We start from the raw sequence: 14,637 nt of genomic DNA on the forward strand, positions 1-14,637 counted from the left end.
TCACTCAGTTGCTGCAAAGGGGCCGCCCTCAGAGCTGAATGGAACGACCGAGGAAACAGTCCTAGTTTCCGCACGGACCATTTTTAGCGCGCACCAAATTTCTTCCTCAAGAGGTAGAAAAGGAGTAGAACGACCTGTCACCCACACTTCCGGTCTATGCGAGCTTTCAATTTCCCTACGAGAGGGCAGCATATCCTATTGTAACCGCCGGATGGCCGCTTCTGCCCAACTTTTACTATGTAGTTCCTCAGGCTGGACATCAGACAGCAGCACCTATCAATGTTTTTACTTAGCCCGTCAGTTTCTCAATACGACCACCAGGCAGCAGCATTTCCATCCCAGGGTTCCTGAGCCAGAGGCAGAACAAAAGGTTTAGCAGGACTGGCTTAAACACTTCCGGCCTAACGGTCCAAAGCTTTCTGCGTCCGCTTTGCGTTCCTCGTCGCCTCGAGAGTGGAGGAAAATGGGCAAAAAGTCATCCTCGCCGCATGGGCCGCCGACCAAATAGTTGAACGGAACGATGGAAGGGGCAGCATGAGTTTCCGCACGGAGCGCTTATAAATGAGCACCGAGTTTCTAAGCCAAAGAGGTAGGAAAAGGGAGCACAGGGACGTGCAACATACACCTCCGGTATCAGTCGCAGCATTTCTCCCGCGTCGCCACAAAAGGGGAAGGGAGGGAGGTCACTCAGTTGCTGTTTCCCTTCTGCAAAGGGGCGGCCCACAGAGCGCTGAACGGAACGACCGAGGAGCCAGTCCTAATTTATGCACGGACCAGTTATAGCGCGCACCAGATTTCTTCCTCAAGAGGTAGAAAAGAAGTAGGGCGACTTGTCACCCACACTTTCGGTCTATGCGGGATTTCTTCGCCCACTCAGCATTGACGCTCTATATTTGCATTGCGTGGGAAGGCGAGAGTGGAGGACGGAAAGCAGGGTCGAGGGTGGCCGGGAAAGGGCACGGGGCGTCCTTCTTGCCTCCCCCCCTCTTTACTTCTACAGCCTTGGGTCCTTATTTTTGCATCATGGGCGTCGGGGAGTAAGCAGGAGGGGACTGGCAGCGCTCTCTTGGAGGAGGAAGGCTTGGGGAGGTGGGCAAGCACGAGAACTTGTCTCTGCACGCCTCGGAAGGGGCTTTGAAGGTCTGGCCTGCAGGTGGGGACTTGTGTCTCTTTGTATGCAAAGGGCTGCTTGCAATTCCAAAAACAGCCCTCCCTGTGCTGCTCGTTTTTTACTTGCAGGGACTTTCTGCACCTGGAACGCCAAAGAGAAAATGGTAGGGAGAACCTGAGCAGCAGAGGAACGAGAATCCCGCCCCCTCTTCGCTTCTCGCGAGAAGCCTCAGAGAGGGGCTTGCCCGCCAAGGAAACCACGCCGGGCTACTGGGAATGCCGGGAATTGTAGTCCTTCTCTCCTTCCGCGGAAACTCTCAGCTCGCTCTCGTCCCCCTCGGATACTACATTTCCCACAAGCCCCCTCTTCGCGCCGTCTCCCTGTCCACTATCTGTGATTGGCCTTTCCCGTCCGCTCTAACTCCGTCCAATCAAAGGGGAGGAGGGGGCACCCGAAGAGACTGTCCAATCGGAAGGAAGCCTTGAGGCGTCAGGCGAGGCGATTGGCTAGGGCGCGTCCTACGATTGGCTATCGCGAAAGCGAAGGGGGCGATAAAAAGGGCCGCCCCGCTAGCTCCTTCCTTTTTCTCGCCACGTGCAACTTTAGGCAGGTAAGGAAGATGGGGGGGGGGGGGGGTGATAATTGCATGGCTTTAGAGGTGTCTAGCCTGTATATTACGTTCTCTTGTAGTTGTGTTATATAAATCCTTTTTGAATACAGTTTATATTGTTAATGCAATATTTACAGTCATTTGTTGCTAATGCAATATTTACATGCAATAAACCAAATATTGTTAATGCAATATGTATAATCATTTGTATTGCTTGCAAACTTTGCGTTTGCAACGGATCCCAGCAAAAGGGAGGCAAACTATTAGAGAACAAAAATTACATTTTTTAAAATTTTCTGTTCTTACACAGAGCCAAATAAGAACAGTAATTGTTAATAGTGCATCCGTTAGGGACGCCAGCCTCCAGGTGGGACTTGGGGATCGCCTGAAATTACAGCATCTCTAGTTCGCCTGGAGGAAATGGCTGCTTTGGAGGATGGACTGTAAGACAACATATCCTGCTGAGCTCTCTCCCCTCCTCAAACCCACCCCCAGAATCAACAGGTATTTCCCAACCTGGAACTGGAAACTAGGTTGTGCCCTTGTGCTCTTGCTCATACTGAAGAATGGATGCTGCACAGATTCTCTATGGGAAAGTGTGATCTGTGTTACTCCCTGTGGACAAGCATGCATTCCCATTTGGCGGTCTTGAATTGACCTTAGTTTTTCTACATCTCCTCTGGTTAGGCATTTGAATTCGGGTGGGGTGCTGCACTGTAAAAGGAAGCAAAGCTGGGACTGTTCATTTGAAGAAGACTGTAGATTTATACCCCACCCTTCTCTCTGAATCAGAGACTCACAGTGGTTTACAATCTCCTATATCTTCTCCCCCCACAACAGACTCTGAGGTGGGTGGGGCTGAGAGGGCTCTCACAGCAGCTGCCCTTTCAAAGACAACTCCTGCCAGAGCTATGGCTGACCCAAGGCCATTCCAGCAGGTGCAAGTGGAGGAGTGGGGAATCAAACCCAGTCCTCCCAGATAAGAGTCCGCACACTTAACCACTATGGCTAACCCAAGGCCATTCCAGCAGGTGCAAGTGGAGGAGTGGGGAATCCAACCCGGTTCTCCCAGTTAAGAGAGCTATGGCTGACCCAAGGCCATTCCAGCAGCTGCAAGTGTAGGAGTGGGGAATCAAACCCGGTTCTCCCAGAAAAGAGAGCTATGGCTGACCCAAGGCCGTTCCAGCAGGTGCAAGTGGAAGAGTGGGGAATCAAACGGGTTCTCCCAGAGTGCACACACTTAACCCCTACACCAAACTGGCTTTCTCTGTTTGACCCTATGTTGTATCCCTTGAGATGGAGGAGAGAGGGTCACACATCGCAGGAAGAACACTTGCACTGAGGAAGTTGCCTTGGTTGTCAGCTGCTGCAGGTGGGGAGGGCTTACTTACCTGGCTTGTTGGTATTTAAAGAACTGAGATAGATCTCCGGCTGCCTCTGTGATCTATTAAAGCTGAATAGAAGCAGGCAAAATGGCAGGAACTGATTTTCACAACCAGCAGCTTGAGTGCCAGGTTGCAGGCCTGCTTCCTGCTGAGGGTTGTGTTTCCCTTGCTCCGAGCACTGACCCTTCTCTTTTCTCACCCCTTCCAGAGCGATCTGTTGTTGCCGCACGGCACGAACTCAGCCAAGAGGTGAGTCCGAGATGTGACTTTTTGTACGAGGAGGACAAGAACTCCCCTGGGGCTGCGGGGTTCCAAACTCCAGCCGATGATGAGCTCTTTAAAATTTCTGACACCTCGTATGAGAACTGTGCTTGCAGTTCCTGATTTTCAGCTGTTAGCTGAGGCTGGGGAGGCCGGCTGTATCCAGACCACCTCTTGGGGCCTTTCTCCTTAAGAAATTAAAACAGGCTGTTGCTTTCTCTCCCCCCCCCCCCTCAGGAGAAGGCTGCAAAGAGGCACCAGAACCACTTATGCCAAGATGGAGACATCAGTGATGCCCTGATCAGGCCCAACAGAGAGACCTGGTAGGTTACTTTTAAGCATCTGTGCTGGGGGGTATACGGCTGCTATGACAGAATGGGTCATCCCTTTGTAGTCAAACAATATAGAAGAAGAAAATATTGAATTTATATCCCGCCCTCCACTCCGAAGAGTCTCAGAGCGGCTCACAATCTCCTTTCCCTTCCTCCCCCACAACAGACACCCTGTGAGGTAGATGAAGATATTGGATTTATATCCCGCCCTCCACTCCAAAGCGTCTCAGAACGGCTCACAATCTCCTTTCCCTTCCTCCCCCACAACAGTCACCCTGTGAGGTGGGTGGGGCTGGAGAGAGCTCTCACAGCAGCTGCCCTTTCAAGGACAACCTCTGCCAGGGCTATGGCTGACCCAGGGCCATGCTAGCAGGTGCAAATGGAGGAGTGGGGAATCAAACCCGGTTCTCCCAGATAAGAGTCCGCACACTTAACCACTACACCAAACCGGCTCTCCTTGGCTGTCAGCTGTTGTGCATTCTTCCTGCTGATTGGTGGGGTCCTGGGATGACATCAGGTCTTGGATTCAGACCCCCGAATCTCTAGTAGAGAAGGATCGGGTAGCAAGTAATAGGTGTATCCTCTGCCGGCGGCCCCGCAGTGTTGAAAAAGCAGCCAACTTTCTGCTAGACTCCATTTCTCTTAGCTTAATTATGCAGAAGAAGAAAATCTGGCAGTGGGAGAATTATTTTCCCTCCTCTCTATGTAAAATGATATGACTGATTTTGGCTGGGTGGTTTTATATGTGAGGCAAAGTTTTGCATGTATTACTTTTGGGAGCTTGTTGATAAGTCAACGGAAGTGAAGTTACTAGTGATGGTGTCTTTTCCTTTGTGTAAGAAGAGCCCTGCTGGGTCAGACCAGGGAGGGTCCATCTAGTCCAGCCTCCTGTTTCACACAGGGGCCAGCCAGTTCCTCTGGAGGGCCAACAACAGGGCAGAGAGAACATAAGAAAAGCCATGTTGGATCAGGCCAATGGCCCATCCAGTCCAACGCTGTGTCACACAGTGGCCAAAAAAACCCAAAAACCTAAGGCTGAAGCCTTCCTCTGAGAAGAGCATCAGAAGAGCCCTACTGGATCAGACCAGGGAGGGTCCATCTCGTCCAGCCTTCTGTCTCACACAGTGGCCAGCCAGTTCCTCTGTAGGGTCAACAACAGGGCAGAGAGGCTGAGGCCTTCCCCTGAGAACAACATCAGGAGAGCCAGCTGCATCAGACCAGGGAGGGTCCATCTAGTCCAGCCTCCTGACTCACACAGTGGCCAACCTGTTCCTCTGGAGGGCCAGCAACAGGGCAGAGAGGCTGAGGCCTTCCCCTGAGAACAACATCAGGAGAGCCCAGCTGGATCAGACCAGGGAGGGTCCATCTAGTCCAGCCTCCTGACTCACACAGTGGCCAACCTGTTCCTCTGGAGGGCCAACAACAGGGCAGAGAGGCTGAGGCCTTCAGAAGAGCCCTGCTGGGTCAGACCAGTGAGGGTCCATCTCATCCAGCGTTCCGCCATGCATAAAGGCTGAGGACTTCCCCTGATGTTGCTTCCTGGCACTGGGATTCAGGGCTTGTCTGCCTCTGAATGTGGAGGCTCCCCTCAGTCACCCTGGCCAATAGCCATTGATAAGACTTTCCCTCCATGAGTCTATCTAATCACCTTTTAAAGCTGTTTCCTGTGGCCACTGCTACATCCTCTGAAAGTGAATTCTGCATTTTAGTCACCCTCTGTGTAGTAAAGAAGTGTGTCAATTCGGAACCTACTGCTCATCCGCTTCTTTGAATGCCCTTAAGAGAGCCAATTTGGTGTAGTGGTTAAGTGTGCGGACTCTTGTCTGGGAGAACTGGGTTTGATTCCCCACTCCTCCACTTGCACCTGCTGGCATGGCCTTGGGTCAGCCATGGCTCTTGCAGAGGTTGTCCTTGATTGGGCAGCTGCTGTGAGAGCCCTCTCCAGCCCCACCCACCTCACAGGGTGTCTGTTGTGGGGGAGGAAGGGAAAGGAGATTGTAGGCCGCTCTGAGACTCTGTCCTTGAAAGGGCAGCTGCTGTGAGAGCCCTCTCCAGCCCCAAAAACCTCACAGGGTGTCTGTTGTGGGGGAGGAAGGGAAAGGAGATTGTAGGCCTCTCTGAGACTGTCCTTGAAAGGGCAGCTGCTGTGAGAGCCCTCTCCAGCCCCAAAAACCTCACAGGGTGTCTGTTGTGGGGGAGGAAGGTAAAGGAGATTGTGAGCCGCTCTGAGACTCTTCGGAATGGAAGGCGGGATATAAATCCAATATCTTCATCTACCTCACAGGATGTCTGTTGTGGGGGTGGGGTGGGGTAAAGGAGATTGTGAGCTGCTCTGAGCCTCTGTCCTTGAAAGGGCAGCTGCTGTGAGAGCCCTCTCAGCCCCACCCACCTCACAGGGTGTCTATTATGGGGGAGGAAGGGAAAGGAGATTGTAGGCCTCTCTGAGACTGTCCTTGAAAAGGCAGCTGCCCTCTCCAGTCCCACCCACCTCACAGGGTGTCTGTTGTGGGGGAGGAAGATAAGAGATTGTGAACCACTCTGAGACTCTTGAGATTCGGAGTGGAGGGTGGGATATAAATCCAATATCTTCATCTACCTCACAGGATGTCTGTTGTGGGGGGGGGGGGAGGTAAAGGAGATTGTGAGCTGCTCTGAGCCTCTGTCCTTGAAAGGGCAGCTGCTGTGAGAGCCCTCTCAGCCCCACCCACCACCCGGGAAAGTCCCACCCCTGCCCCCAAATTGCCACCTCACGGGTTGGCTAACCTGGGACCATTCAAATCCCGGGTTCGCCAAAATGGATCCGATGGTGAGGCTCCACTTCAGCAGCCAGCCTGCCCAGCCATTGGGGAACAGTCTGGAAGGGGTGTGGGGGCGTGGCAGGCAGCTGGGGGCCCTCACCTAATTGGTCCGTGGACCGTGGCTGCCCACCCTGGAGGCTCTGCTTCCCTGCTGCTTCTAGTTTCGCTTTTCACTTTCTCTGATCTAGGCTGTGCAGCAGACGAGCTGCTCGATCTGCTTTGCTTGCCCATTGCCGAGAGAGAGAGAGCGAGAAGAAGAGAGAGAGGAGAAGAAGAGAAAAGGATTCCCCTACAGACTACAGTAAGTGGCCTTCCCCTTCCCCCCATTTGCCGAGGCGCAGTGCTGGCCTGGCCGGCCTCTTTCGTGGCCTCAGTTCCCCCACACCCTCCTCTTCGGGCCGCTTTATGGCCCTTCGTGGGTCCCCCTCAGCGCCGAGCAGCCCCGGCCCTGCACGGGGCTGCCTTTGCACGGAAAGGCGCCTTCAGGCTGAACAAAGACGCAGCCGCTGCCCGCTCCCCCTCCTCTGGCCTGCGAGAGCAGAGCAGAAGGCCGGCGGGGGTCCTGTTGCTGGGCCCTGCGGGCGAGTCCTGCCAGCCCTGCACCGCCTCGCCTGAGCGGCTGCTCCGCTGAAGGCTGCTTGCTGGGGCCACAGAGCCTTCAGCCCTGCCCGGGGGGAGGGGGGACAGCAACCCCGTCCACACAAGGCCCCCTTCCCGCCCCCCCCCCAGACTCCCCATCTTTGCCCGGCCGCTGCGCAGCGACTTCCCCGGGCCGCCTGGGGGGACGTGGGGCAGACCGTCGGGCAGGGCAGGCTGGACAAGAGCCCCCCTCGCCCCAGCAGCTGCCCAGGCAGGCCTTCTCCTCGCGGCGAGCTGCATGTGACCCAGGCCCTAGAACCGGTTTCGCCTGCCCTTGGCGGGGAGGCGGAGTTCCGTTGCCAGCTCCAGCAGGAGGCCTGGACGTGGGAAGCCTCTGCAGGAAAGAAGGCCTGCTCTCTGGAGCCTGTGGGGCGGGGGCGGTGACCGGTGGGCTCTTCCTGGAGGTTGGCAGCTGTGCTCAGGAAGGAGCTGGGCGGCCAGGCGGAGGAGGCAGGCCCGCTGTGCGTTGCGGACTGGGCCAGTGCGGGAGAGGAGGGCTTCTTCGGGGCCTTCGGTGGGGTGGCCCCGGGCGCACAGGAGCTCTGGCTGAGAGAGGCGGGCTTGCGCTGCCGAGGAGCCTGTCCCGGCGGGGGGTGGGGAGGGCGCTTTGGCGGAGAGGCAAGGCAAAGGGGCAGCGAGGCGAGCGCCTGTGGCCGGCCGGGAGAGCTGCTGCTGCGGCCCGCGGAAGGGGAGGCAGGCGGGCGCTCCTCTCGCTCTCCTCCTCAAGGAAGGCACGCGGCTGGCGGGCAGGGTTCTCCAGAGGAAGGGATCTCTGGAGCCTGGGGATCCGTTGCCAACCCTTCCTTCTGGGAGATGTCCAGCCCTCAGCCCAGAATTGGTGGCAAGGCAGCCTGGGCAACCCACTTGGCGATTCAGCGCCCACTGCTGAAGAAGTGCTCCGCCCTTTTGGAAGGGGCCGGCTGGCGGCCTCCGTCGGTGCCCGAGGGGGCTGCTGGAGAGAGGGACTGAGGCCCGCCTCCCAGCGGCGCTTCTGGGCACGGGGGGGGGGGAGAGGGGCTGGGCGTGCTGATGGGAAAGTCCCCCTCCCCCCCTCCCCTTCCCCCACGGCCGGGATGCTTGCCCGCCCGCCCCTATTTCCCCAGCAATGGCAATTGTGTGGGGCAGGGCACAAGGGGTTAATGTGTGTGTGTGTGCCTGACTGTGTTCGCCTGAGTGTGCCGAGGGGGGCAGTGAGGGAGGGTCTCTGCAGGGACAGCGAGGGAGAGTTCCACATCCTCCTTCCCACCTTGTCCACTGAATAGTATGTGCAGCTACATAACAATCCCTGAATTTACATACAAATAATAGATAAATGAATAAAAGAGTACAGATAGACAGGGCTGTTTTGGAGCAGGAACGCAGTGTGTGTTTCTCCATTTCCCTCTTGAGTGTTCCAGCCCCTTTTTCCAGAAAAAAAAAAGCTCTGCCCACAACACAACCATTTGAAACAAGAGGAGACAACAGAGGACGCAAACGTTTTTCTCACAAATTTATACAGCTTCTCTAAATTTGGTATTGTACCTGCCCTCACAGTGATGGTACCAAGGAGATAAATGTGTTCAGGGCTTTTTTTGTAGCAGAAACTCATTTTCATATTAGGCCACACCCATCTTATGTAGCCAATCCTCCAAGAGCTTACAGGGCTCTTATTACAGGGTCTACTAGAGGACTGGCTACATCAGGGGTTGTGGCCTAATATGCAAAGGAGTTCCTGCTACAAAGAAAGCCCTGTGTTTGATTAAAAAATCCTACTCACAGCAATTCCTACACTACTTCTAGGATTTAACACTCTGTATTTACACAGCATCTTAAGTGTTTACAGTACACTATACACTCTCATCATTCTTACCACTGCCCTGAAAGGCAGGCCAGTGTGATTTCCACCCCCATAGCTACCTGGAGAGTCTGTTTGGTAGAGACAGGCAATTAGTGTTGCCAGAGGTGGCAAGGACTTAATTATGATTCTTCTGCCCTCTTCATCTAGGCCCTTACAGCAGACCATGGCTTCAACATCAGGCGCTGGAGGTGGCAAAGGTCACCAGCCCCAGGAACCACCAAAAAAGAAGCCCAAATGTTTGGTTGTGTTCAATCCTGAATGGAAAAACACCTACCCCTGGCTAAAAGAGACAAAGGACAAGAGCAAAGCATTCTGCACGACGTGTTCTAAGGAGATAGGAATTGGTCACGGTGGAGTGAATGATGTGAACGCTCATCAGGACACTGACTCTCACAGAAGTGCGGCAAGCCAAGCTGGAACTTCAAAATCCATCCCAACTTTTTGTGTCTACCAAAAAGACATCGCTGCTCAGGCCAGAATTGCGGCTGCTGAACTAACCTGCGCATACCACACGAACAGCCATGCGTTATCATACCAGTCTCTTGATTGCGGTGTGAAATTGTGCAGAGTCACATTTCCCTATTCAGAGACTGTGACCAAGATGACCTGTGGGAAAACAAAGGGTGCAGCTTTGATAAGCGATGTCTTGGCACCTTACTCTGTAGAACTGATTCTGTCAGATCTTGACACAGCACATTGTTTCTACAGCATTTCCAGCCACGCGTCAAATCATGGCAACAGGAAAATGTTCCCCCTATGCCTTAAATACTTCACTTTGAAGGACGGCATTTCAAATCGTCTTCTTGATTTCTATGAAGATGCCAATGAAACGGCTGAGGATGTCACACGAAGGATTTTGGATGTCTTGACAAAATACCAGCTGGACTTAGCTCGTCTGTCTGCATACTCAGCAGACAGCGCGAATGTAAACTTTGGAAAATACCATTCTGTGTACACACTTCTGAGTAGAGGCCGTGAAGACATCGTGCCCGCCAGGTGCCCTGCACACATTGTGCACAATGCTGCCAAAAAAGGATGTGATATGCTCACCTGCGACATCGAGTCTCTCATACTGAAGGCTTTTGGTCATTTTTCTATTTCTGCCAAACGTTCAGAGGAACTGAAGGAGATGTTTGAGTTTTTGGAGACGCAGGGTGATCGCCTGCTTCAACGTGTACCCACAAGATGGCTATCTTTCTTGCCTGCCATAAACAAGATGTTGAAGTGTTGGCCAGCCGTTAAAGCGTACTTTCAAAAGCTGGGAGAGGACGACTGTCCTCCTCTGATATGGCGCCACATTGACGATGAGGCTGGAGAGAAGGACTACAGTACATCGCAAACTTACATGATGTTTCTCCAGACCACTCTGACGCCTATTGAGGAGACTGTACTGATTCTGGAGCGGGATGCACTGACAGCACCTGAATTGTTTGAGGCCATGCTCAGGTTGCTAAACAGCCTTAAGCAACGCAAAGCTGACTCCTTTTTTGGAACGGAGACAGATAAGGCGCTGCGCAAAATGCCACCTTCAAAGGCAAGGAAAGTGAAGCAGGACTTCCTCAAGTTCTTCGAAAGAACCACCACATATCTGGAAGAAAAGTTTGATTTCTCTGAGAAAAATCACCTGTGTGCTTTGACACCATTTTCTCTTAAAAAAAGGGTGACTTATGACCACCTGCGGTGTGCTGCTGAGCAGCTGAAAATGGAGAAAATAATAAACCTGGATAACCTATACAGTGAATACACCGATGCCAAGAGCCTGCTGGATGAGCAAGTGGCCTGTGTTGACCCCCAAAATCACTGTGGATAAAAAGTGGGTGGCCATATTCTCTGAGATGGGAACTCGGTCTCACAAGTGCGAAAACCTCTTACTTCTTGTAAGCAAGATCCTGAGTATCCCATGCTCCAACGCTTTTGTGGAGAGGGTATTCAGCCTCATGTCAGCTCACTGGACGGAGACCAGGAATCGGTGTAACGTAGACCTGGTGAAAGCAGAGCTGCAAGTCAAAGTGAATTTTGATATGGATTGTGACCAATTTTATCACTTTATTAAGGAAAAGAAAGATATCCTCAAAGCGTCAATTGAGGCTGGCCATGCTGCGGTGGCCACAAAACTGGAACATGGAACATGAGCTCCTCTCATGGCTAGCGGTATGTTACATATTCCAGATTTGAGAGCCAGCATGGTGTAGTGGTTAAGAGCGCAGACTCTTATCTGGGAACTCCCGGGTTCGAGTCTAGCCTCCCGCACACAAAGCCTGCTGGGTGGCCTTGGGCCAGTCACAGCCTCTCAGCCCCACCTACCTCACAAGGTGTCTGTTGTGGGGAGAGGAAGGGAAGGATATTGTAAGCTGCTTTTCAAATTGGCAGTGAAAAGTAAATTATCAAAAAACAAACCCTTCCTCCTCCTCTTCTTGAAAAGACTTATATGTCCTGGAACCTGCTAGAAAGACAAAACAAATTTAATACCCAAAAGCCTAGGGAATAATAGCATTGCTACTAGATTGAATAATTTAAGACCAGAATTTAATAGTAATTATAAAATGAATACAAAACAAAACTGGGGATTAGGGCTAATGGCGATACCCCAAAAAAAAAAAACGACACTAGGCAGCCACCTCCTGGGTGTGTTGGAAGAGCTGCCAAGATGCAAAGTAGGTAATTTTAAACTGCTGACAGTGTGTTTCTTTTTTTTTCCAGATAAGCTCCATTCAGGAAACTAGCAACCACAGACAACAGTAGATCGCTTCCATCACACAACAGAAGGTAAGGAACAAATTGGCTGTGACTTGACAGCTCGTTCCACCACTTCAATAATATGAAGAGAACTTGGTTTCCTTTCTTTTTTGCAGTTTTTAGTATTTTAGTGGCACCTGAACACCTTTTTCTTTTTGTGTGCTGCTTGGGGAGGACCTGCTTTTCTAGACCTGTATCCGCCTGGCTTCAGGATGGGCTACGGGACACAGACTGGCAGTGGTGGTTTTAGCTGCTGATCTCAGTTTGATTGTAGATAAGGGTTGCTTTGTTGCTTTTACTGGGTTGATCAAGACCCTTTGATACTGTGGACAGTCTTGTTGAAATGTTTGTCAGCACAAGCAGGTATCAAGGATAGTGGATTGTTTTCCTGTGAATCTGACTCAAGAGGGGTTGCTGTTGGAGCCTTTTTTTCTTCAGCAGGGAACATCGTGAAGTTTTCTCTTCTTTTTTCAAGTTGTATATTTTGGGGGTGGTAATGTCACCAGAAGTCTCTGTTTCCATCAGTGGCAATTTGGGGAAGTGATGTCACTTCATGTTTCCGGTGGTGATATTTGGGGGAAATGATGTCACAGGAAGTGCTGTCAAAGGAAGTGATGTTACTTCCTGTTTCCGGCGGTGGCATGATGTCACCGGAAGTGGCGGCGCGCACAGCGCTTTGCGCACGCGCACACACATTCATTCCCCTCTCAAGGTGTCCCTGGCTGGCCTGCAGATATTATGGCCACCCTAATTATGGGGGAGGAAGGGAAAGGAGATTGTAGGCCTCTCTGAGACTGTCCTTGAAAAGGCAGCTGCCCTCTCCAGTCCCACCCACCTCACAGGGTGTCTGTTGTGGGGGAGGAAGATAAAAGAGATTGTGAACCGCTCTGAGACTCTTGAGATTTGGAGTGGAGGGTGGGATATAAATCCAATATCTTCTTTTTCTAGTCTTTTGGGAGAGGGAGAAAAAGTTATCTTTGTCAGCTCTCTCCAACCCAGGGCTCAATTTCCTAAACCTAATTTTGTCCTAGCTTGACATGAAGCAGCGCTGAAGATGTCGGAGGCAGAAGCTGCTGTATGCCTGGCGAGGTTCTTTTCACAAGGTGAAGCCTACGGAAACTTTTGAGGAAGATGCAACTCAAAGCGAATAGGAGACAGAAGGAAGGAATAGGAGACAGATAGGAGGAAGATGCAACTCAAAGCGAATAGGAGACAGAAGCTGCTAATGTATCTTAGGGGTTAGTATTTCTCCCTATTGATTTATTTACATTATTTATAATCTCTTTTTTCCCATTGAAACTCAATGCAAATAATACCTTGTAAGTCAATACGATGTGCAGGATAGATGCCCAGTAAATAGCGCAAGAGGATTTGAATAGTAGAAATCTGCAACAAAGGGTAAACATTTGAGCAACGTGTTAAATGATGCAGAAGGAGTATAGTAGGAGTGTACTAACAGCAAGAGGCAGTATGCAATAATGTATTCCACCCTTCTTATCTCTTTACCAAAGTATCTTTCTGGACACCTCACCTGTGCAAGAGAAGAAAAAAACGTTTTGAATAATTCAGTTTTGCCTGCTCTGCAAAGGGGTGGGGAAATAATAGGACTGGTGGGGGGGGGGGAGTTACTTAGATAACACATTATTTTAAAAATATGTTCTACTGAGACATGTTCCAGTGCATGATTATATCCTTTTGACATCCACTGACTTGGGTGGGACTTCGCTGGCGTTGTGATTTTCATGCCAATTTGACTGCCTTGACTGCAGAGAAGAAAACTATTGTTACTCTGTATCGCACGACGTGTGCAGGGAGATGGGGATCCATTGGGATCAACACGACTTGTGAGCAGATCTGAGTCGTCCCATCCTAGCCAAAGCACATAAAGTAGCACAGCTCTTGCCGCGAGAACCAGTTGCTCAAGGAAAAACGGGCGTTTACTTAAGTCCCACAAATATTTTCAAAAGATCATGCTGTGGTGCCATAGAAGAGCTGATGGAACTGTTGTAAAGTAAAACCAAATCACGTTATTTCATGGAAATATACAGAGACAAAAACGCCGGTCAGTTTGTTTGACAGAAACAAACCGACCCTTCTCTGTCGTCAGGTGTGGGGAGGGAAATTGACACCGGAATACAGTCTCTGCCCCACAAAAAAGCCAGAAAATGAGCCAAGTCTTTGAAAGCCAGCCACATAGATTTGTGACTTCTAGCTCCAAAAGGACAAAGTCACAAGTGGATTGTCTCCTAGGAGGAAAGACAGCTCTGCCTGATGTGTGCTTTTTCTCTTCAGCATCAAGAAACAGCCACAGTTGGCAGATACAAACAAGAGGGAGACGGGAGCAGTGAGCTGGCATTGAAGGGCTTGGTGCCGCTTTGCAGAGCGGCTGAAATTCTTGCTTTCTAGAAGAGGAGGCAAAAATAAAACTTGCTTCCTGTGTGACTGCAGTGTGCTACCATCACTGGGAGACGGGTGGGTGGCAAGAGAAGAAAAGGTGTCCCGTCTGTTTCGTGGGTGGAAGGGAGTTCGCTTTAGAGCTGGTGTCCTGCTGAGATGTTTGGAATCTGTCCTTAACTGGTTGTATTTCCCGCAAGGACTTCTTTGCATGTGTCTCACTGGGTAATGCCACAGGTGCAGAAACACGTGTGTGAAAAATACAAAAAAAAAAAAAAGAGCGCTCTACACAACACCACACACTACACACACCATGAACACCCAAAGCCTTTTTGCAGTCTGGGATGAAGCCATAAAAATTCCAGTGGTAAAAAAAAGCTGTTAAAAGGAAAGAGCCGGAATGTTTTCTTTCTCCAGAAGAAAACTGGCCCACGCTGGTCTTTTCAGAAACACAAAAGAAGCCCTAGAAGGGCAAAGTTGCCGGATTTGTGGACCTTTTTAGGCTTTTGGGGGGGGGGGTGAAAAAAGTTTGCT

The 14,637-nt window shown here is 51.3% G+C and overlaps 1 long non-coding RNA gene and 1 other non-coding gene across 2 annotated transcripts; both read left to right on the forward strand.

Annotated features, from left to right (window-relative positions):
• The first annotated feature begins 1,695 nt into the window (after positions 1 to 1,695).
• LOC132588405 (uncharacterized) lies at positions 1,696 to 14,149 on the forward strand. The gene is made up of 5 exons (XR_009556503.1): positions 1,696 to 1,721; positions 3,315 to 3,355; positions 3,605 to 3,690; positions 12,741 to 12,947; positions 14,002 to 14,149. It is a non-coding gene; the product is annotated as an uncharacterized LOC132588405 (long non-coding RNA).
• Positions 3,427 to 3,513, forward strand: LOC132588627 (small nucleolar RNA SNORD60). Its single transcript, XR_009556517.1, has one exon. It is a non-coding gene; the product is annotated as a small nucleolar RNA SNORD60 (small nucleolar RNA).
• Positions 14,150 to 14,637: the final 488 nt, after the last annotated feature.

This window comes from Heteronotia binoei, chromosome 20 (assembly GCF_032191835.1).
Source record: "Heteronotia binoei isolate CCM8104 ecotype False Entrance Well chromosome 20, APGP_CSIRO_Hbin_v1, whole genome shotgun sequence".
Classification (NCBI taxonomy): Eukaryota; Metazoa; Chordata; class Lepidosauria; order Squamata; family Gekkonidae; genus Heteronotia; species Heteronotia binoei.